Source organism: Ambystoma mexicanum, chromosome 2q (genome assembly GCF_040938575.1).
Source record: "Ambystoma mexicanum isolate Mex_15411 chromosome 2q, UKY_AmexF1_1, whole genome shotgun sequence".
Taxonomy (NCBI): Eukaryota; Metazoa; Chordata; class Amphibia; order Caudata; family Ambystomatidae; genus Ambystoma; species Ambystoma mexicanum.
The window spans coordinates 1,089,181,705-1,089,206,504 of record NC_090924.1 but is presented as its reverse complement, the minus strand read 5'-3'; the positions used below and the strand labels follow the sequence as shown (position 1 = coordinate 1,089,206,504).

Here is a 24,800-nt window from a genome sequence, read left to right as displayed (position 1 = left end):
ATCATTCTTTTGCCACTGGAACTTTTCCCCTCTCTCCTCAAGTTCTCCCTTGTGCATCCCCTCCTTAAAAATCTTTCTGCCGATCCTACCTCTCAGGCAAACTATCGCCCATCTCTATCACTCGTTTCCTGGCCAAATTCCTGGAAAAATCTGGCCATCTCCCAGCTTACTCTCCACACTGAATTTGTTGGTTGTCTCCATGACCATCAGTTTGGCTTCAGAGCAGCCAGAGGCACGGAAACGGCTCTCCTGAACACCCATGAAGATCTTCTCACTAATCTCGATTCAAGCCTTCCTTCTGTCCTCACACTCCTTGACCTTTCCCATGCTTTTGACACCGTCAATCACGCCATCCTAATCAAACGACCCCAGAGAGAATCTGGGCATCATGCATCAGGCCCTGGAGTGTTTGTCGTCCTTCCTTCTGGACCACCCCTTCCAGGTCCAACTTGGGTCCTTTCTCTCCACCACCTCTCTCACCGCATGTAGTGTTCCCCAGGGCTCTAACCCCTTACCCTGGCCCTTCAATGTCTACTTGGCCCACCTGATCTCTACCTTCTCCTCTAACTTTCAGTGTTATGCGGATGAGACTGTGCTCTCTTTCAGGCTCCCCTCAGCCTCCTCTCCTCTCCCGCTCATTCCTGACTGGCTATTCGCAATTCAGGATTGGTGCACCTCCAACGATCTCTGCCTTAATACCAGTAAGACTTAGATCCTTCTCATTGGGACCCCTGCTTCAGTTTTCCCCCTCTCACTCTGGCCGCCCTCCTTGGGCCCTCTTCCTTCATCTTCCTGTGAGGTAAAAAACTTTGGTGTCATCTTCGATTCCACTCTCTCCTTCTCTCCTCACATCACGGAACTTGCCAAGAAGGCCCACTTCCAGCTGCAGCGCCTCAAAGGTATTTTTCCTTTTCTCACTTCCCCCCCAGAAGTTCACTGTCTCCAGAGCCCAGGTTCTCTCTCGGCTGGACTACTGCAACAGCCTCTTTCTCAATCTGATTTCCTGTACTCTCTGCCCTCTGCAACTAACCCAGAACAGACTGCAAGACGTGTCCTTGGCCTCAAGCCCAGGGACTGTATCTCTCTAGCCCTGAAATCTCTCCACTGGCTCCCGGTGGCTACAACTTCAAGACCCTCTGCATCATCCACAAGGCTTTCTGGGGCAGGGGCCTGCACTACATCCAACTCTCAAGCCCTTTGCGCAGCCACCTCTAACTCTCCGATGGTCAGACGCTTCTCCTGGCAGAGTGGGGAGTAGATCACTCTCCTCTGCAGGCGCCTCCCTCTGCAATGGCCTCCCTGCCCCTCTCAAACTTGAGCCGGACAACCTGAAGTTCCATAAGCAGCTCAAGACCTTCCTTTTAACCTTTGCTCTCCCTCTCTCCCTCCTTCCCACCCCACCCCCCGGCTGACCTACCTGACTTCTGTCCTGACTGGTGGCCTGGCTACTCTCAAAGTATCACTGGGTACCAGGCTCCTCCACGACCAGTCGCTCCTGCACTGCCTCTGGGCCTACCGGGCACTTAAGGCCTGTAACTGTAACCCTACAGTCCCCTGCCTCCTTGCACTTACCCAGATCCACAGTGCCCTGGATGCACCTACTCAGAACAATGCTGCCGTGATTGGACTTTCCCTTTCCCTCTCCCTGGCACTTCCCTCTTCTCCCTCCCCCCTGCACTTTGCGTTATCGCACTTGCACAATCTGAATAACACAAGGCCTAGTGATTGCTTGTTTTGTCCTCCCTCCGTCTTCCCACCCTTATCTTGTCGCGCCTAGAAACACTTGTGTACAGGCGCGTTATAAATGACTTATCACGTTACATGTGAGATATAGTCTGCCTGCCAAAGTGGTAATGACAGGTAAATGTTTAGCACCTGTGACAGGGTCAATGATCTGACCTGGTCACAAGCGAATGGGGACTCTGCTACGCATCACAGACCAGAAAGGGAAAAATAACTCCAGCGTCTGCAGATACAGAGAGCGCTCCATTCAGCAACACCCTCACCCACAAAAACAACATGTTTACCCGCAAAAGTGCTTTGGAGTGGTCCCCCTGTCCAATCGGCCTACCGCATACACTGAAAAAACCTCACAAGAACTGGGACTTCACATTTTGTTTTTATTTTATTACACAGAAGAGTATAACAATACAACATTACAAGTTTACGAATTCCAAAGGTGAATGAAAACACCAAACATGGGAAAACCCCCACCAATGATTTTCTCCCCCAAAACCCCTTTCTCCCTGGTACTGCTTATTGCTCTAATACTCGGGTTCTGAGGACCCTGTCCAATGAACAATCCACTTTTAGGCCCGGCGTTCCACCTTCACCCCTACTCCAAAGGTCCCCTCTGAATGACCCTGACTCTCCCCCGATGCCCCCCCCTGATTCTCAGCCTCCTTCCTGGAAACCTTCCCAAGATACTGCCCCCTTAGCCTACACAGCCTGCTGGTCTGGATTCAGATATCTCACAATAAAGGAGTGCCAGTCCATTTCCCGTGGCCCAGGTCTCCTGTGGAGTCCCGCCGTTATTCTCTCCATGGTATAAATGCTCTTGGCCACGTTGGAACACTCTCAACTTCTAGGTCTCTCATTCACCCAAGGACCTCATCCGAGAAGACCTGTATCCCGGGACAGCCCCACCACATAGGCTAGCAGTCGGCTCTCTCTCTCCACAATCCCTCCAACAGTTTGGGACTCGTAGTGGGAAACATTTTTGACAGTCTGACCGGATCTAACTTCCACCTATGGAGGAGCGTAATGGAGTGCTGTCTATACTGGCAAGAGAATGACATCCTGGTAACCCCCTTGCACAGTTTGTTCCAGAGGGCCTCATCCACCTCCACTCCTAGATCGCTCTCCCATCGCCCTCTCAAGGTCTCTGTGGACCCGCCTCCCGCCCCGACCAGGGCCTCGTACATGGGCGATATTAACTCCCTCATTTCAGTGCGCCTGTCCAGCAATGTTTCAAAGGGAGTGAGTTGTCTCCCTGTCTTGTCCCTGACATTCGGTTCTGTGATGACCCCATTTAGCTGGAAGTACAAAAGCACAGAGTTTACCTATACCCAGTGCCTCCTCCAGGTCTGTTATGTCGATGAAGGTACCCCCTCTAAAAAGCTGTCCTATCCTTTCAAGACCAGCCTCAAACCATTCCTGAAACCTTCCAGGGTTAGGTATGCGGTCTCTAACTCCTGGTACCCAGAGGTGACCCAGGGGTGAAGGCCATGTGGTGACACCTTTCATATCAGCCCCTTGTCTCCAAATTTCCCATATTGTCCCCAAGATGGGGTGATCTCGGATTCTATTCAGGAATTTGTTCATGGGCACCCATAGCCATTCCCCGATTGTGGCAGGGCGCAGGTGAAAGTTATCCAGGGCCACCCATTATTGGTCTACCTGGGACCTTAAGTGAGGCATTAGAATTCGGAGTTGGGTGGCCATGTGGTAGCATAACCCATCAGGGAGGCCCACCCCTCCCCTCTCCATTGGCAATGTCAGGGTTGCCATGGAAATGCAGGCCCTCTTCCCCTGCCAAAGGAACCTATGAAGAGCCCTCCCGTATCTCACGAAAGAAACCATCAAGAATCCTAATGGGAAGCATTTGTAATAGATACTGAACCCTCGAGAGGACCACCATTTTCAATGCATTAAGCCGACCTAACCATGAAATTGTTAGCCTTTGCCATTTTGCTAAGTCTGCATGTATGTTGAGCATTAGTGGGGGGTAATTGACATTGAATAACTTATCAAGATTCCTTGTAGGATTTATACCCAAGTATCAAATTGTGGTCATACTCACCTCCAGCCCGAGTGGTGTAAATCTCTCAGTATCCCCGTCCCTTCCCCCTGTCCAAGGGGAAAAGAAACGACTTGGATATATTAATTTTCAACCCGCCCATAATGTTAGATCAGTCGGAGTGCAGCTGGGATGGAGACCAAGGGTTCGCTCACATGTAGCAACATACCGCCTGCATATAGTGCTATTTTGCAGTCCACCCCCCCACTGTGATACCCACCACCTCCAGGTCATCCCATATCCTCTGAGAAGGTGTTTCTATCGACATAGCATACAGTGTAGGAGAGAGGGGACACCCCTGTCTGGACCCCCTCCCAAGCGCAAACTATTGTGAGAACTCACCACGACTGAGGCCATTGGGGATGTGTGCACCACCATGATCCCTCGAAGGAGCCTTTCCCCAATACTGAATTTTACAAGGACAGTCCTGAGAAAACCACACTCTACCCAATCAAAGGCCTTCTCGATGTCTATGGAGAGAAGGGATGGGTCCCCCTCCCCCCCATTTCGTGGGATGCGTGTATGAGATGTAATGTTTTTCTCATTGTATCCGCCCCCTGTCGCCCCTGAATGAACCCCACTTGGTCAGAGTGAATCAATCTAGGCATTTAACCTTCCAGTCTAGTGGCTATCACCCTGGTATACAACTTGGCATATGTATTCAGGAGGGAAATCGTCCAGTAAGCCCCACACTTCCTAGGGTCTCTACCCTCCTTGGGAATCACTGTAATAAGAGCCCGATCAAAGTATTCCAGGGCTCGGCCCGAGTAGAGTATGGGATTGAACAACTTGGTCAGGAATGGGAGCAGAGCGGGGAGAAATGTTTTATAGAATCCTGCAGTGAAACAGTTTTCTCCCGAGGCCCTCCCCAGGGGTGACCTTGCCACCGCCCTTCCAACTTCCTCCTCCGTTATGGGAGCCTCTAGCACAGATGTTTCTTCTTCGGAGCGTTTGGTGGACCCCAAGTAGGCGTCTATTTCCTGTGCCTCGGGATTCATCTCTGAAGCATACAACTTCTCATGAAAGGCTGCAAAGTCCTCTGAAACTCCCTCCCATGTTGGGTCCCTTGCCCCGACATTTCCCTCAATTTCTGCAACCCACCTATCTGCACGCTGGCCCCTCAACCTCTTTGCCAGTAGGGAGTCTGCTTTGTCCCCCTTCGCATAAAACTTTTGTTTCAGGAAAAGCAGACTACGGATAACTTTCCCCTCCTCCAAGAGTCTCAGTTCCTCCCCCTTACCTCTTGCCTCCTGTATGCACTCCTCCCGGCTACCGGAGGGTTTGTGAGCCTTTGCATCCAGGTGTCTTATCTCTTCCCTCAATCTCGGCGTGACTAATGCCCTTTCTCTATTTTTAGGGGCACATTCCCGAATTAGGATCCCTCGCCATGTAGACTTCCCCGTCTCACAGACTATTCTCAGATCGACCACCCCATTATCATTGGTCTTGAAATATTCTGCTATTTCCTTGTTCATTTCAGAGTGGAACACGGAGTCCTTCAAAAGTGATTCATTACATCTCCATTTAGACCCTTTGGAGGAGAAGCCCTCCCACCGTATATCCACTGTCACCATGTCATGGTCAGACCAGGAGATCGGAGTGATCTCCGAGCCACGTGCCTTCTCCCACATGTCCCTAGAAATATAGAGATAATCGATCCTCGTGTAGGTCCCATGTGGTGGGGAGTAGAACGTGTAACCCCATGTGACTGGGTGAAGGTGGGGCCATATGTCCCTCAAACCCCAGTCTCCCGGGGCATCATGAAACTCATGATGTCCAGGGCTCGGAGGCTCCCGTGCCCTGTTCCCATGCCTGTCCATGTCCGGGTCCGCCCACATGATAAAGTCCCTCCCCCCCGTGATCAGGTGCCCCAAGCTTTCTACTAAGATTGTCGCCATTGTATCTTTCAGAAATCTTAACTGTCCCTGATTGGGGGTATATACAGTGACAAACGTGAACCTCGTCTTTCTAATATCTCCCGATACCAACAGGGCTCTCCGCCTCCACGTCCGACCAGATCCTGGTGACTTCCATTCGAAGTCCCTTCTTTACCAGGATACCCACACCCGCCTTTTTCAAGGGGCCGGAGCCCCAGAACTCTCGGCCGACCTGCCCACATGAAAACCTTTTTTCCTCTCCCTTGGAGTACATGGTTTTCTGGAGGAACATAACATCTAGTTCAGACCTTAGAAATTCTCTTGCCACCATAGACCGTTTGGTGGGTGAGTTCAAACCTTTTACGTTCAGGGTGCCTAGTCAGAAGTATCATCCCCCCCAGGCCTATTTCCCACCGTTGCAGGCATGTTAACCCTATCCGGGAATTAGTTTCATTCCACTTATGGGACCTCAGTGCAACCGTCTGAACAAATGATCTCTAATGCTGGAAAATCCTGTACCAGGTGAGTGCCCCCCTCCCCTCCAAACTCCCGATCCCCTCACTCCCTCCTCCGGCCCCTCCCTGTTGACGTCACCGGGTAAAGACCAAACCACCTTTGGGATCCCCCCACATTGAGGCCCATTCTCGGCACACCCTGTATTCTTGAGCCCCCCTACTTCATCCACTTAGCACCAATTACCCCCATTACTGGTTCCTAACGCACCCACCTCTCCCTCTTGCCAACTTAACTTATAAACCCAATTACCCCCCACAACCAACTGTGAGGTGGGACAAACCTCCCCATGATGGGGAACAGCAAAACTACCTGGGCCTGTAGGCCCAGGCTCCTCGTACCACTCTTTATCCCTGTTCAACCGTCACATGACTGCCTCTGTGCACTTGTGTCAGATCCCGTCAGCCGGCAGTGTTCAGCTTCCTGAACTTCTGAGCGCCCAAAATACACCTTCTCCTCGATCCCTGTGTGCAGCACTGGCTTCCGTTCCCTTGAGGAGTGCAGGGTCTCTTTCTCCCCAATTAGTTCGCTCATGGCCCGCTTGATCTCCTGCTTCGTGGTGAGTATATATTTGCACCCCTCCGAAAGAGATAAACGGGAAAGCCACTTTTATCAGGTAACTTTTTCACTTAACCACCCAGTGGGGGGTGCGCAGAGCATTCTCTTCGACAGGGTGTGGGAGGACAGGTCCTGGAAGACCGTCACCCATGCTGACCCATGCATCACTGGACCCTTTTTCGTGCCTTTTCCAAAATTTTGAGTCTGTCACCATAGGTTTGAAAGTAGACAAGAACAGATCTGGGGCCACCTGCTGCTCCACTGGCCCTGTGTATCCTCTCAATCATGACCTCATCAATGGCGGCATCGTCGAAGAGGAGTTTGGTGATGGTGTATAAGGCACTTTGAAGGTCTTTCCCGGTCTCCCCGTCTTTCTCAGGGATCCCGAATAGCTAGAGGTTATTGCAACCCTCCTGATTCTCTAGGTCATCCATCTTCAAAAGGATTTCCTCCCCACTCCTCTCTACCTCTGTGAGACACACGTCAATTTGGGTCTCCAACGTGTCCAGGGGGGACTGATTATGCTCCACCTCCTCCAGTCTCTCCTCCATCTTATCGATTCTATGGGTTATTTTATCAACTCTCCCTCCAATGTCTGCCCTCATGCTTCTGATCTCCTCCAGGAGGCCGCTAACAACCTTTTAGGTGGCGCTGGCGTCTTCACCCATCTTAGACCTGTTGCCTCGATCCGGCATTCCCTCCTCTGGGATTTGTGGGGTGTACTCGAAGGGGGCCAGTCTCTCCCTTGCTTACATGTACCTCAGCCTCTGCTAGATGTTACTCTGCACCCCAGGGCTGCTGGGGCCGTCTGGTGAAAAATCGCGTGCCTGCTGGTCTTTGGCCCCAATACACAGCTCAGGCACCCTCTTTGCTACCCTGGGAGACTCCAGGAGGAGGTAGCCCTTATGACAAGCTGGTAGTGATCCTTTTGACTGGTGGTGGCTCGTTCCTGTGGGCACCCCAGCGCCACTACTCCAGACCAGGAGGCAACTTCTGCCTACTTACTAAACTCCCCTGGGTCTTCTCACGCGAGTGTCAAATACACTGTAGCGTGGCAGGCACACACTCCCGTTACAGGCTAGAGGGGCCCACACCCCGGCTCCTTTCCCATCCGTTTAAATGTGTCTCTCCAGATGGGGGCCCCTGGATGCCGGGCAGAAGTTTGGTATGTCGCGCAGGCGTTGCTTAGGCAACCCGTACCACAAGCCCTGCGTTGCTACGCAGAAGCTCACTGGACTTGGGTGTGGCTCTACGGGCCAATGGGGAGCTGTGGATGCAGATGACAGCTTGTCTGCAGTCTGTACGAGCAAATTGGTATGTGCAAGAAGAAACGTCTAGGAAGGCGTTAGTCTGACCTCGCAGTGATCGTGTTGTGGCAGCTGCTAGTGGGAATTCATGTCCCCAGAAAATAAATGCTGGCGGCGGAAGCCCTGAATGAAATAAGAATCCTAGAGTATGTATGCAAGTAAATGACCGGCGGTACTGGCTGGATCAGCAGAGTGTGATGGAAACAGACACATGTGTAGTGTCTGTATGTATCCCTATGTCTAAATGAATGTAAAAAAAACTGTTGTTGCGCGAGTGGGGGGGGACCATGTCCTGACCTGTTGCACGAGGCTTGAAAGGGCCTGGTGAAGTAGGTGTAAACGAAATGGCCCTGCTCAAATTCTACTTATGTAGGAGGGGGTCAAAATTGTTAGTTCAGATCGCCACTGACCGTCTCAAGTCTATAGATCCACCTGCATTCTAAATCTCGAAGGCATCCCAGTTTGTTGGGACCCCCCTTCACTTTTTCCAATACCCACCATACCAGATCATCTGGTGTGTGGTGGGCTTCCATATAGTGCTGCACTAACGGAGCAGTTACATTTTTACACCGGATTCTGGATCTATGTTCCGATATCCTTGTGTTGACTCTTTTCATTGTTTGACCCACGTATCGGAGGCCACAAGGGCATTGAATGCAATAGACCACCTGGTTGTACTTACAATTAGGAAAAAATAATAAGGGTGGCCGAAGGGCTTAATAGTCTTTATAAGGTTCCCAAAAGAAATGGATAATGTGAACCTTTTTTCTTTTTCCGATGAGCATTATAAAAAACTTTTAGAGACACCCGCATTGCTAACTAAAGATCAGATAGCTGAAACAACAACAGGGGGTGAACAAGACAAAAGTGACATAATTCTACAAAAAAAGAAAAAGATCACTGGGACAGAATTACATGGTAAATTAATGCTAGAGTATTTAAGAGCCGGTATCATCCCAGAAGGACTCCAGGTGAGAAATATACTGTGTATCTTTATTGACAATCCTAAATTTCAGAAAAACTTTAGTGGTGTAGGTAATCGTTGCTCTCGCGACTGGATAATATTAATAATCGAGACTGCAGAAGAGGAAACAAAGAAACAGAGGGAAGAGCTAGCCACTCTTGAGAAAGAATTTCTAGACAATAAAAACATCCAAGATGCTAAGAAAATATTGGAGAATTTAGAAATAGAGATCAAAAAATTTAGACAACTGAACTTCGATTGGAAAATAATCAAATTGAAAAAAGACATCGCCGGATATAAAGAAGACAAAACCTACCCTTACCTGAAAGAAGGTTTCTTCACCAATCCACCACAGAACCCTAACCAAAGCTTCAAACGTAACTGGACGTAACATTCTCTAATTCATCCGGATCCTCTAGCAGATCCGATTCATCTTTAGCTGGTCCATCAGGAACACCGCAGAGAGGGTGGGGTGCATTCCCCCAACAAGGGGGTTTTCACAGAGGGGGCCCCAAAGGGCAGCCACGACAACGAGCACCCCAACAACAGGGGGTCAGAACCAGACAGTGGTATTCGAACCAATAAACCTGGATACCCTCCCCATTTTTAACCTATCCTCCCATACTCTAAGTTCAACAGAAAAAAAGCTTTCTGGCCAAGGGACTTTCTTACGTACCTGTTACGAAGGCAGACACTTTTACTGTAGAACTAGAACTACAGAGATTTTTGGGAAATATTAGATTGAAACACTTTTTTTGAAGTGCAATACCTAATCAAAACCAAAAAAATATGGGGGATAAAAAGGTCAGACACAGAAGAAATTAATATCACAGGCCTAAGAACGAAATCCAATTTCATCCCGCCACCACACACCTGCCCCCCAGAAATTTTCACCTTTCAAAGCCGGTTGACCAAACAAGTCCTCACTAGTCTGAAAAAGAAAAATTACTGTACAGACAATTTGACCAGAGACGAAAGAACTAGTCTCTACAATCTAAGTAACCAAGAGAAAGGGTTTGTCCTGATGGACACTGTGCATTATGACAAAGAATGTATCAGACTGTTGAATGACATTAGATCCTACAAAAAACTGGATCAAGATCCTACGGAAAGACTAAAGGACGAAATTAAGAGTCTTACAGCACAAGCCCTGCAAGAAGAATGGATCTGCCCCGATGAGGCAAAATTTCTCAACAAAAAAACACCCTAAAAAAGCAGCCTTTTATATACTACCAAAGGTACACAAAAGCCTCGAGAACCCACCAGGGAGACCAATTGTGTCAGCAATAGACTAGCTACTGGAACCTTTATCCATCTATAGTGAGTTTTTCTTAAACCATTTGTCCTGGCAATGCCTTCATACATCAAAGACACTACGGATATGATTAAGATTCTCCAAGATGTCACGATAGAGGCAGAAGACCTCTTAGTAACCATGGACGTGGAGGCGTTGTATACGTCGATCCCTCAAATGGCATGTCTGGAAGCATTAGCGGAAGTACTAGACACACGTAATAGACCACACAAAACACCAACAGGATTTATATTAGAATGTTATAGGCTTGCCATGACAGAAAATGTCTTCCTCTTTAAAAATCAGATCTACAAACAACAGAAAGGGGTGAGCATGGGGGCTACTTTTGCCCCACATATAGCAAATCTGTACGTGGCTAACTTCGAATCAAGGTTTATTGCCGAAATCTTGAAAGATCAGACACATGGACAACTCAAGATGTGGCATTGTTACATCAACGACGTGTTCATCATTTGGCGAGGTGATAACACATCCTTACTCACCTTTCACAAGTGGCTTAATACATGTGATCTTAATATTAAATTTACCATCGAAGGGAGCAGAGACCAGGTAAGCTTCTTGGATTTGATGATTAGAAAACAAGGGAACAATCTTTCCACTTCATTTTACAGAAAACTCACAGATAAAAACACTTTACTTCACTACTGCAGCTTTCATCCGGAGAGTCTCAAATTTAATTTACCTTACGGCCAATTTTTAAGGATTCGACGAAATTGCACCGACAGAGAGGACTATAACACACATGCCTTACAACTCAAAAAAAGACTGGACACACGGGATTACGCGAAAAGGCTGGTCAAGAACAATCTAAAGAGAGCTGCTAACACAGAGAGAGAACCCTACAAGGCAAGGACAAAAATCCAAATGAGAGACTGGTCTGCATTACAACATACAACCCTATTAGTAACTCGATCAGAAAAATCATCAATCAAAATTGGGACCTAGTTAAAAATCCCGGTACCCTGGGGGGCGTGGCTTGGAGCGCCAGCGATGTGGCTGCTCCCCTGAGGCCCGCCGTGCGAAGCCCGCCGCTTCTGGGCCCCTAATGCGGCTTCACACCTCGGTACCGGAGCCCAGCTGATCCCAAGGACGTCGGAGGACCTGGGGCCCATGCAGGCTGAAGCTGGGCCCGTGACGCCCGACGGGGACGAAGATATCCGCTCCGGCCCCCCGGGCCTTCCTTAGCGACGACTTCCCAAGATGGCGGCCGTGCTCGTCTCTCGGCCCGGGAGGGCGGGGAGTGCTTCCTGAGGCCGCATCCAGACGCGGCTCAGCTCTTTGAGCGCCCGGGCGGAGCGACACCAGACCCCCGGACTTCTCCTTCGGTGGTCTCCCCGGGGCAACCCTGGCGCCGCTGCGCCGCCCGCGGGGGGCCCCCGCTTCCCGCACTGCCGATCTGGACCTGCACGCGACCGCCTGACGAGGGACGGCGCGGACGGTGCCCATCAGGTAGGGGCTGCTGGGGGTGAGGACCCGGGCCACACGGGAGAAGCCCTCCGGACCTGCCGCGGCGCCTGGGGTGGGGGCCGCGCCATCACTACCCCCCCCCTCCTTTGCCCTCCGGCGGGCTCCTGCCTCCGCCCCTCGCTGCCCAGGACTCGGAGCTCCGGACACCATACGCCGCACTCCTGGGGCGCCCCGGCCCATATCATCATCTGGGGCCGCCGCTCAGGCCCGTGACCTGGAGGTCCCCTCCCACTACCATCCCCACCAGGGAATCCAAGCCTGGGTCCAGGGAGGAGGAGCGGTCCAGGCCGGGCCACGGTGAGTGACCCACAGCTACGAGCTCGGAGAAGAGCCTGATCAGCGCTGCCCGCATTTCCATCCCGGGCTACCCCTGGCCCCCTGGCCCCCTTTGGCCTCAGAAGCGACCCGACGGCGTGTCTCCTGGGGCGCCCCGGCCCATTGCATCACCCGCTCTGCTCTCTCTGGTCTAGTCCTTAAGTGGGCGCACATCAGTCCACCTGCCCACTGGGACCTACGCCCCACACATTTGCCTACCACCAAGATTTGGAGAGCTCACCCCTTTATCTCAAGCCACTGTGCACCGGCCTAGCTTGGAATCAGCATTCCCTTTCCTCAGTCAGAAGCCTTGACGCTCATCCACAGGGTGGGCCTTCCAATCCATCTCCCCACCCACGATTCGCCAACATGTTGAGACAGTCGAAAGCTATTAAAAACGTGGACATTGCTACCATGCTCACCGCTCCCGACAGGGGAAAAAAACCGGACTCAGTTACTCCCACCCCAATGATCTCCCAGGAAGGGGGTGACACCCCAGCTACCAGAGGTGATCTACTGGCGTTTATGGCAGACAATAAAGCCGAGTTTCGGTCCTGCATGTCGGAACTCACCTCCAAATTGGAACAAACGGACCACAGGGTGACCGAGGTGGAGCAAAGACTGAGTGAGATCGAGGACCGCTCCCAAGACCAAACAGCTGCCATGGGAGATATTCAGCAAACAGTGAGAGCCCTCCAAGACAGGTGCGAGATCCTCGAATACAAACAAGAGGACCTGGAAAACAGAGCTCGTCGGAATAACCTCCGAATCCGGGGAGTTCCGTCCTCAGTCCCCGACCAAAATCTTGCAGGCTACATAGGAGACCTCTTCCAAATCCTCCTCCCACAACTAGATAAATCCCAACTGCTGCTGGATCGGACTCACAGACTGCGTCCGCGTCGGGGAGTAGATTCCGACCAGCCCCCGGATGTCATAACAAGAGTTCACTATTTCTCCACAAAAGAAGCTATCTCTGCTATCAGTCGGTCCGGAGATGATCTCTCCTTTCAAGGTCACCCTCTTCAAATTTATCAGGACCCCTCCCTCTCAACCCTTCAGAAGAGAAGGGCTCTCCGACCTTTAACCCTCTTCCTCCAAGAGCGGAAAGTCAAATACAGATGGCTCTTCCCCACAGCGCTGCAATTTTCTTATAATGGCTCCCTCCGGAGAATATCCCATTTGGATGATGCCGCTAAAATCATGCAGACATCCTCCGCCCCGGAGGGAACTATCGCCCCAGACTTGGAAGCCTCGGGGAGCCCTACGTCGGCCCTCCCTCCCCAACCCGGGCGTCCTCCATGGTCCAAGGCCTCCCGAAACAGGAGAAGATAACCCGAGCGGCCATAGATGTCCTCCGCTCCTCCGGCGTCCCGGACGCCCAACGCTCTTTCAGCTAAATTCAGAAACATTAACTCCGGCCCAACACAGTCCTACGTTCGCCCGGCGCGGCGGGCTTCCTTCACGGCCTATGCCCCCCTCCAAGGTCCGTTTCATTTTAGAGTCCTTGGATGCAAATGTTACTTTGCCAGTCACAATTGGCCCTGTTGGCCTGGGGTGGGGTTACACCCACAATGTTTCCCACCCCTCTAGTTAAAAAGTTGGCCTCCCGTTGGGGGCCCCTGTTAAAATTGCAAGTGCGGTACAGATCACTTCTACACCCTCTTCACGATGGCAGCTAATGGACAACCTGGAGTCCCCCCTCCATACCCCAAGCAAGGGATCTCTGGCTCCCCGATCCCGGAACACCAGACGCTGAGATGCCTTTCCTGGAATGTTAACGGACTCAACTCTCCCCCCAAGCGCAAATCGATTCTCCAGAAGCTACAAGATGAGGAGGCCGGTGTGGTGTTCCTTCAAGAGACTCATCTCCTCCCGGCAGACTTTGGCCGGCTCCGTTCTAGCATGTATCCACGCCAGTTCTTCGCCTCAGGGAACTCCAAAAGGGGGGGCACAGCAATTTTGTTTCGGAAGGACCTGCGCCCCCAGATTTTGGACTCCATGATGTGCCCGGAGGGCCGCTTCGTGGCCATCAAGTGCCTCCTGCTGGGGGACCTCTATACCTTGGTATCGGCATATGCACCCAACTCGGGACAGGCAACTTTCTATGATTCCCTGGGCTCCTCCCTCTTAAGTTTTGCGGAAGGTCAGACAATAATCGGAGGGGACTTCAATGGGGTTCCAGACCCCACTAAGGACAAATCCAACCCCCCTGCCCTTGGCGAGTTCGGTCAGGCCCTCAGTCTGCTGCGGCTCTTCAGAACCCTGGAGGTGGTGGACACATGGCGGGTGCTTCACCCCACCGAGAAAGACTACTCTTTCTTCTCGGGCGTTCACAGAACTTATTCCAGAATCGACCTCCTTCTATCTTCCCCCCAAACTCTCGCCCTCGCTAATGAGGTGTCGATAGGCCAGCGAATTTTATCGGACCATGCTCCGATAATAATGGAACTAAGCATTCAGAACACCCACGCCAAGGCGGCACGCAGATGGGCGCTCTATGACCCAATCCTCAATGATATGTCAATCAGAGACAATATAACCACCACCATCAAGAACTTCTTTGAGGAGAACCCAGCCGCAGACACCTCCCTAGCCAATAACTGGGATACAATGAAAGCTGTAGTTAGGGGATCCTTGATAGCTCAAGGCGTAGCTTACCATCGAAACCGGAAACAAGTCCGGCTATCCCTGGAAGAGGACTTGCGAGCAGCTGAGGAAGCCCAGAAAAAGAGGGGCTGGTCTCCTAAGATACAGAGAGCGCTTCGCTCGGCCAGGAAGAAACTGGAGGCCCACTATGCAGAACACACTGCGCAACTTTTGGCGAAGACCAAACAATTCTACTATGCTAAAAGTAACAAGGCCAACAAAATGCTGGTGGCCAAGCTGGCTAAAACAAGACGGACCAACACGATCATAGGGCTCCGGGACCCACAGGGGGTGATACATCACTCCGAACAGACGAAACTACAACTAGCCTCGGACCACTTAACCCAGGTCATGACAGCACCCCCCCCCCCGAGATCGGTCGAAGCAGGAGGCATACCTGCGGAACGCAGCCCTAACGCGTCTCCCGGACTCCACACGAGAGCAGTTGGAAGCCCCAATAACAGATGAAGAAGTTGACGGAGCCATCAAGGCCCTCAAATCGCGGGCCCCGGGCCCAGACGGATTCTCCCCGAGGTTCTATAAGATATTTAAGCTCCAGCTTATCCCCCACATGGTGGCCCTTTTCAACTCCTTCCAGGTCTCGGGATCTGTAACCCCCACAATGCAAGAGTCGGTGACGGTCCTCCTTCCTAAGCCGGGGAAAGACCCGAGAGATCCGGCGTCATACAGACCCATCGCCTTATTGAACATCGACGCCAACTTGTACTCGAAGATTTTGGCTAACCGCCTGGCACTTATCCTCCCGGAAATAATCCACCCTGACCAAACAGGCTTCATCCTTCACCGAGCAGCAGGGGACAACATTCGGCGGACCCTGAACCTAGTGAACATCGCCCACCGCGACTCCCAGGGCCTTGCCTTAATGGCCCTGGACGCAACCAAAGCTTTTGACAGAGTCGATTGGTCCTACTTGGAATGCACCCTGGAAGCATTTGGGTTCGGCCCCACAGCCCGAGCCATGATCCTGGCGAACTACAAGCAGCCTAAAACTATCCTCAGGATCAATGGCGCCCACTCAGCCCCGATACCTCTGTCTTGTGGGACAAGGCAGGGCTGCCCGCTGTCACCCCTACTCTTCGCCCTCACAATGGAGCCCTTCGCCCAGAAGATCAGGCGGAATGAATCCATTAAGGGACTTCAGGTGGGCCCGTCCCACCACAAAATCGCTCTTTACGCGGACGATGTACTATTGACACTCACGGAAGCCAGTACCTCAGCGAAACACGCCCTGGCCGAAATAAAGGAATTGGGGGAGGTCACCGGCTTTACTGTCAACTTCGCCAAATCAGTGGCCCTAGGAATCGGCCTCCGCCCAGAGGAAAAGGAGGCGTTAACGGGTCTGTGCCCGATTGAATGGCGGGACCACTCGATCCCCTATCTAGGAGTTTTCATCCCAGCAAACCCAAAGGAGACCTATCAAGCGAACTTTCCCAAACTGATCAAGGAGCTGGAGGGAGACCTGAAGCGTTGGACCACGCAGGAGATCTCACTAATGGGCCAGATCACAGCTGTCAAAATGAACTTGCTCCCTAGGTTTCTCTATGCCTGCTCATCCCTATCGGTGCCCTTCCCGACCCAGACCCTCCACGACCTACAGAGGAAGATATCGAAATTCATATGGAAAGGCAAAAAGGCCAGGATCCCCCACAAGACCCTGATTGGTAACGCCAGGCTGGGAGGCCTGGGGGTCCCGGACCTGCAGGCCTATAGGGCAGCGGCGCAACTGTCACACCTACACGCCTGGCAGTCGAGCACAGCCCGCCCCAGATGGGTGGAACTGGAGCAAGCCCAGCTCCCGCTCCCCCTCCGGTTCCTCCCTCACATCCAACCCCCTCTCAGGGCGCGCTGGAAGGACATCCTACTGACAACAAAGCAGACCCTAAGCTCCTGGGACTGGGCTCTAAAGCAGAAGGGAATCCCGAGGGGCCGAGGCCCCCTTTCACCGATCTTTCACAATCCCGACTTCTCCCCGGGATCTCTCCCCCGCAACTTCCAGAATTGGATAGACGGGGGCCTTGAAACCCTGGGGCAGATGTACTCCGAAAACGGACCCCGGACCTTCGAACAGTGCAAGGAAACTTTTCGGCTTCAAGAGAGGGACAGGTTCACATACTGCCAGCTCCGCCACTGGTGTTCACACCCCCAGACCCTCCAGGCGGCAACCCGCCCCCCGACTCCACTGGAGCTAACCCTCGCGGATCTGCCGGCTAGAGGAAGAACTTCAGCCATATATAGATGCTTCTCGGGGGACTTTCTGGCGGCAAAAACTCGATCTATGGCTCAGTGGGAGGCGGACCTAGGCCATCCGTTCGATGACCAAACCTGGGTAGACATATGGTCCCGCACCCACTCCTCCTCCACCTGCGTCACCAACAAAGAATGTGCATATAAACTTACCTTGCGCTGGTATTAACCCCCTCTCAGACTACACCACATGAATCCGCAAATGGACCCCGCCTGCTGGAGAGGCTGCAGTCAACCAGGCTCTTACTTCCACATGTGGTGGACATGCCCCAAGATCCAGCAATTCTGGACCAGGTGTCTCTCAGTCATCGAACAAGTCACCGGCTCCGCCCTCCCACTGGACCCTGAGACAGTCCTACTGGGGATCCCGGTCCCCGGAATCTACCCCCGCTCCGGCAACAGGGCTAAGCTCCTCACACAATGCCTCTTGGCGGGCAAGACAGTTCTGGCCCGTTTCTGGAAGTCGCAAGACGGCCCTTGCCTGGCCCACTGGTGGGGAAAATTGTGGGACATTTTAATAGCGGAAAAGGTCACCGCTGCGAGAGCGGGGACTCTGCACCGCTTCCAGAATGTATGGGCTCCAGTGCTGGACTATGATCAGCGATTTCCTGCAATGACGTTCAAGCCAATCAACGCCCGTTGGGCCCTGGGGGACCTGGAGAGTACACACCAGGCGGGGGTGATAGACTGAATCTCTGGCCCGGGAAAACCGGAATGATGGGGGAAAGGGACACAAAGCCAGAATCTTTTCTTTGCAATGTTATACTGCCACCCGATACTGTTTGTAACCTATACTGCCTTGCTATAAATAAACACATTTAAAAAAAAAAAATCCCGGTACCCTATAAAAAAAAAAAACATGTTTGCATTCAAGCGTAATTGCAATTTATGACAAAAGTTGGTCCACACATACCGTGAGAAACGTAAAGAAACCACCATTATGAATCAATGGGGATTACCCCAATTATCGGGCACTACAAATGTGGCAATTGCAGTGTCTGCCCTCTAACCGAGACCAAACACAGTTTTCAGTATGGGACGAAGACTTGGGTGATGAAAAGTCATACCAATTGTCGTACCAGAGATGCTATCTATGTCATATCATGCCCATGTCACCTACTTTATGTAGGAAAAACTACCATAGAAATCAGGGTACGAATTGAAGAACATCGTTTGTGTATTGGGAACCAGACACCCGACAATCCGTTGGTTGACCACTTTAAAAGGAACAACCATAAAGATGCAGAAATGAAACGGTTTATATTACAAACCTTAAGTACAAAAACCAGAGGCAGAGATAAGGCAAGTGCCTTACACCGCCTCGAACAGAAATGGATTTACTCCTTGGACACTGTACAACACGTGTTAAACATTTCGATAGAATGGAATGCATTAAACCGCAAATAAATTCTATGAACTGTGTGAAGTGAGTACTTCAGGAAGGATCCAGCCATCAATTAAACAAGCCAGCAAAACGACATCGTCCAGAATGCACACGAGACGTGAGGTTCCCCTCCACTTTGAAAGGAGGTCCTCCCGTCTATTAAATAAATTGACAATACTACATTGCCCATAATTCTAGGTGCAACATAAACAAGAGGTAAGTAATGCACTATTTATATAGCCACAGCAATTAATGCATCTTCTGTGCCGCAACACAAGGCTAAAGGCGACACAAGCACAGTATATGTGCTTGCCTTCTAATAATTGAATCTCCTATCGCGGATTCTAAGCGGTTTTGCCATTTTGCTCGCCGCAACATAAACAAGAGGAAAGTAATGTATTATTTACATAACTACAATCAATGTATTTTCCGTGTCACGACCCTGGGCCAAGGGCGACACTAGCACTACCGTACATCAATACGGGATGTGCTTGCCCTCGGATAATAGAGTCTCCTATTACGCGGACTCTATTACCCACAAGTCTAAAGGGCTTCGCCATTCTACACGACGCAGGTCTAAAACATTACCACGGCAACGGTAGTATTTGCAACCGAGCGAACAGACACGGGCGACTTGTCTGCCTTGCGTACTTTCTTTTGATTATAAGGTAAGTGAAACAATGTAGATTCAGCAATTATCTTACTCTGTACTCAAACTAGAGATTTGTGACGCCGTGTTTATTATTTTTAATTCTGGCAGCCCGATGGCTACGAGGAGGGATATTTAACCCAAGGCATCTCAGTTCATCTCACGACCACAGAGAACTATCTGCTGGTACTTAGCACCCTGCATCGTGCAGTTCACAAGCAGCAGGCGGGCGCTGAAAGTAAGCATTCATTCTTTCGTGTGAATAATCTGCATTCATTCGAAAATACAAATGGATCCGCAAAGAGTGGCGTGTGTTCCATTGCATTTGTTTCCTTTCTTGCAGGCTTTCCAATCACGCTATTTCTCGAATTGGCAGTCCTTTTTGGGCCTTAGAATTTTAAATAACAGTGAGTACCAACCCACTAATTGTAACTACTGTAGTCTTTTTGACTCCATTGCTTAGACATTTTGACATTTTTATAGACATTTTATAGTATACGTGTCCTTCTATACTACTGGACACCGCACATGACATGAAGCTCCACAAATGGGAGCATTCACAACAGGATTCATTCCACTTTAGCAGTTCGCAAGCCACTGAAGGACTCAGAGGAGGTGAGCGGGTACAATACAGTGAATATAGACAGCTGTATTCTCTACTCAGTAAAGGGTTGTGAACAAACAGATGACATTTCTTTTTAAATTGTATTTTTTAGATTCAAGGCTCCCTTGCCACACATCTCCCACTATTCCTTTTTACGAAGAGGCAACGTGGAATTGGCGATTGCTCTCTTGTCCTGAAGAAGGTTGATTACGAATTGATTACACAAGGGGACCGCTTACCCTTGCCTAGAGAACTCAACCGAAACATGTTGACAACAGTTTTCCAACCCCCTGAACACAGACAGAGGGGCACATTGTAAATTAATTGAGTCTGTAATTGATACCGATATGTTCGACTTGTTATTGTGATATGAATAATATATCACTTCTTTGTTTCTATCTTTTGTGAATATGATGAATGCATGGAGAAGTCATGAATGAGTTGTGAACGGAGGAATGTGTTGTTTTGGTATATGGAGCTAAATTTTACATAAATACAACTGTTATTTTGTATAACCTGATGTGTATTTGTACAATAAATAGAAGGCTACTATGATTTAAATAATAGTCAGCTGTCATCCCTGGTCTAGTTGGCCCAACTCTTCTTACTCGACTTACAATTAATCATGTCTGAGTGTCCAAGTTCTGGTGCCAATTTGGAATGTTTGTATTTTTTTAGTAAACTGGCATGCCACGCAAATACCACAAGGATAATGACTTTTTATGGTACGTAAATTCCAGAGGCGTGCTCTGGGTGCCTCCTTGATGTACTGTGACTGGACCAGATATTCCTGTAAATTGCGTGACCGTTTGAATGCAGAGCGTGGTACCGGCTTATCTGGTAAATTTAGCCGTGCCAGTGGCAGTGGCCAGTATTTGCGTACAATCTTCTTAATTTCAAATGTTTGGGACCATGTGTGATGACGCATGTTAGTCTAACGTCCTGTTCCTCATGTCTTGACTCTTGTGGATTAAGTAGTGTTCCCCTGTCCGTGAATCTGGCTCTTTTGATAGAATTGGCCAGTAGTTTTTTTCGGGTACCCCCGATGACGATGTCTCTAATCTAAGGAGGAGGCATGTTCATAAAAGTCCTCAAGAGACGTGCAGTTCCTGGCAGTCTCAGAAATTGCCCCTAGGGTACATTTTCTTTGATATGTGTGATTGCTAGAGAAATGTAGAAGGGTGTATTCGGTCTGTGGGCTTCCGATACAAACTGCATTGTAGTTTGCCGTCCTGCTGGCTGATCTTAAGATCCAGAAAGTGGATAGTTCGGTTGTCATATTCCACAGTGAATTGGATGTCATTGTTACGTGTGTTTAGCCAGGTAAAAAAGGCCTTTAGATCCTCTTCATTGCCTTCCCAGATGCAAATAATGTCATCGATATACCTGCGCCAAAATTTGACATGTGGCAGCCAAGGGTTCTGTGTGTTAGAGATGTAATTTTTCCTATATGATGCCATATAGAGAATGGCCATGCTTTGTGCATCTTAGCCAGTGCGTGCATACAAGGCATTCTGCCTTGGGATGTCTTGAGGAAATCAGCTTCTTTCACCGCCGCTCATGGGCAAAAAAAACTATTCTGAGATTTCCTGTTGCAGCTCCTTGGTGGGGTCCTTCCTGAGGGGACTATAACTCTCTCTGTCATCAAGTTATGACAACCATACCCTTGTATTGATTGGTAGACTTAATAACAATGCTGCCCCCTTTGTCGGCTGGCTTGATTACTAAATCACGATTTTCAGACAATTGCTTCAAAGCTTCTCTTTCTTCTATCGCGGTATTGTGATGCAGAATGACTTTCCATCGCTAGGAATTTGGTTCTCAAGGGGAGAGAAGGACGACTTGTGGTGCAACCCTGTGTCCAAATCTATTTCTCTTTCCTTGTTGGCACAAATGAGAGTCCTTTCGATAATACGGAAATCTGAGCTGGTGTGAGATCTACCTGAGCTAGGTGATCATCTTTCAGCCCTTTGTTCTGCATTTTCTTCACTATGTACACTCCTGTTCAACATACATAAACCTACACATAACCCTCATAATATTAATCATTCTAATCTAACTTATCCTATCATCTGCTACAATCTTATGTTTACTTTGGTCTCTGGAATGCTTGCTCCATTTCCAAAACTGATCATGTGCTTCATTTTTCTTTTTTAAAATTTAACTTTGATTTCCTTTGCATCTCCGAAACTACCCTTGATAACGTCATTATAACTCTGCTACTCCATCTGTTATTCTATCATATCTGTCTTCTTTTCTGCACTCTCCTAGACTTTCTTGCCCAGATGGTGGTGATGGTCTACTTTTTCATCCTAGCTGGATGCCTGCTCCTCCTATTCCTCAACTCCCCTTTTCTTCCTCTGTTGAGTTTCTATTTTCCTTATTTTCAACACCTGCTCCAATTGCTATCTTAACAATCGGCCTCCTGGACACTTGGGCTCATTTTATGAGGATGTCAATACTTAATTATCCATGTTATCTCCTTACTCTGCTTCGTGGTTTATTGCTGGTAACTTTAATATCCATATCTTGCTGTCTGGGTTCTCCTCAAGTCCCTAGTTATTTTTGTCTTCTGCATAAAATCTCTTTAGTTCACTGCCATCCTTCCCCATTCCCCCCCATGCATAGTCCGAAGTAACCAAAGTAACAAATAGAATGAAACACAACCACCTTCAGTCGCATTCGCCTTACGCCTCCGTTAACTCCAATTGTTTTCCTAACAGCTCAACGGCCATACCTAGTGAAAAAGGGAAGCCATTCGCCTTCTTTGTTCGTGCAGGTTTCATCAAGCAAGTGCGTGGGAAACTCCATATCGTAAATTGTTAGTGCCTTCTGTACCCACCCCGTTCCGAGTGGGCCTCCCCTCTTTTCCAGTGCTGGGCCACCCAACTGCGTGCAGCCACCAACAAAGTGCACACCATATGACCCCTCTACCCCTGCATCCTCATGTTCCACCTCTACCCCAAATAGCAGAAAACTCGGCAATAGCTCCCTTTGCATCCCATCCAGGTCTTTAAGCCACAACACTTCCTTCCAGTACCTCTGAATATAGGAATACCCCCACCACATATAAAAATAGTCAGCCTGTGTCTGCTTGCATGGCCAGCATCTCGAGTCCGTCCTGTATACATTTTGCTAACCGTGTCAGCGGATATTGCCACCACAGGATTATCTTGTATGCCTGCATTCTGTATTATAGGGCACGTGCAGACTTCCTGACCCTCCCTCCCTACAGATGGTCACCCATATCTGGTCAGAGATGTCTATTGCCAAGTCCTTGGCCCATTAAGTCCTCGCTGGTAGACAATCAGCAAGATCACCCGGTCTCAGCTCCGCGTATATCCTCTATATACGCCCTTTAGTACCACCATATTGCAGCAATATCCCTTAGAAGGAGGTTTGTTCCCTGAGGACGTTCTCTCCCCATCTAGAACTGGTCATCGCCTCCTTAAGAGGTAGATCGCGCAAGACAGAGTTTGCCCATAGACAGACATTTCTCTAACCTGGTCAGGGGTAGAAATTCACCACCCACCCACAGCTGGCCTGACCTTGATAGTCCTGCCTCATACCAGGCCTGATAGCGCCCGGGGCCAACAATCCCATCCCGCAGGGCCGGCGCCCATATACAGCTAAGTGGTGATGGCCACGACGAGAGCCAGCCAGAACCTCACCCCTTCCGCCACACTGACCAAAATACTACCAAAATCGGATGTGTCAACACCCTTCGGGGGATATCTTTTTGCAGGACCCAGAACCGTTCACCAAGCGTGACAGGCACCAAAACCTGGTTATCCATGTGGACCCATTGCTTCTCCATTGTCGCGTCCATGTGGTCCACCATGATCTGCAATCGTGCTGCCCTTCAGTATGCTGTCAAATCGGGAAATCTCATTCCCCCTTCATCCCCAGACTGAACCAGTGTTCTATATGCCACCCTTGGTCTCGCACCCACCCAAAGGAAGTGTAGCAAGGCCCTCTGGATCTTGACAAAGAAAGGGGACGGGACCACTATTGGGAGTATTTGAAGCAAAAATAGAAACTTGGGAAGGACTGTCTTCTTAATACAGTTAAGGCGGACTGCCCAAGAAAGTGCGAGTCGTACCCAGCAATGCAAGTCCAGCCGTATTTTATCCCAGAGTGGAATGTAGTTCTTGTCAAATATATCCACCATTTCCCTAGTGATTTCAATTCCTAAATATCTGAATCCCTCCTTTTGTAGCTTGAACCTATACCTTCCAGGATTCCAGGAGGCCCACCTCTTCCCCATCCCGTTCCCGACCTGAAATAGCACTGACTTTTCAAGGTCGAAAGCTCCCCATATGTTTGGAGACCCCAGAGGAGCACTCGATCGATGTCCTTGGTTCCATAACACAAAGGAGTGCATCGTCCGCAAACAGACTTACTTTATATTCTTTTCACCCTAGGCAGATTCCCCTCGGGATTGTTCCGCAGCTCAATTGCCCAGGGTTCCATCACTAACGCGAATAGCGGGGGGTGGGGGGAGAGGAGATACCCCTGTCCAGTGCCCAGGTGTATTGTCCTTGAAACCCCTCCATTGACCACCACTCTCGCCTTTGGTGCAGAGTACAGGGCTGTGAACCCCACCCCATCCACCTGGCCCCCATGACAATCTTCCCCAGTACCTCACTTCATGAATGAATAGTTCACCCGGTCAAAGGCCTTTGCAGCATGTGTGGGAGAGTATCACCGCCCCCTCTCTCCTCGCCTCTGGGGCCTGGAGTATGTGCAGAGTCTTGCGCAAGTTGTCCAAGCCCTGCCTATTCCGAATGAACCCTGACTGGTCAGCATGCACCAACCGTGGCATGAACACCTCCAGCCGCGATGCTAATATCCTAGCGAATATCTTGGCATTGGTATTCAACAGGGAGATGGGGTGGTACGAACCACAATACATAGGGTCCTTACCCTGTTTAGATATGACCACAATGAGTGCTTTCAGAAAGGAGGAGGGGGATATCTGCCGCAGTCTGGTTCAAATTAAAGAGGTTGGTCATGGGACACGCTAGTAGTTCCTGGAATTGTTTATAAAAGGCTGAGGTGTAGCCATCTTCCCCTCAGCGCCTTTCCTGACTTTAGGTGGGCTATAGCTCCCAATACTTCCTTCCCAGTAATTTCT

General features: G+C 50.1%; 1 protein-coding gene across 4 annotated transcripts in view; it reads right to left on the bottom strand.

The window, feature by feature from the left end:
* ANKIB1 (ankyrin repeat and IBR domain containing 1) overlaps window positions 1-24,800 on the bottom strand; it is a 2,153,692-nt gene that overhangs the window by 174,488 nt on the left and 1,954,404 nt on the right. The window lies entirely within an intron of this gene.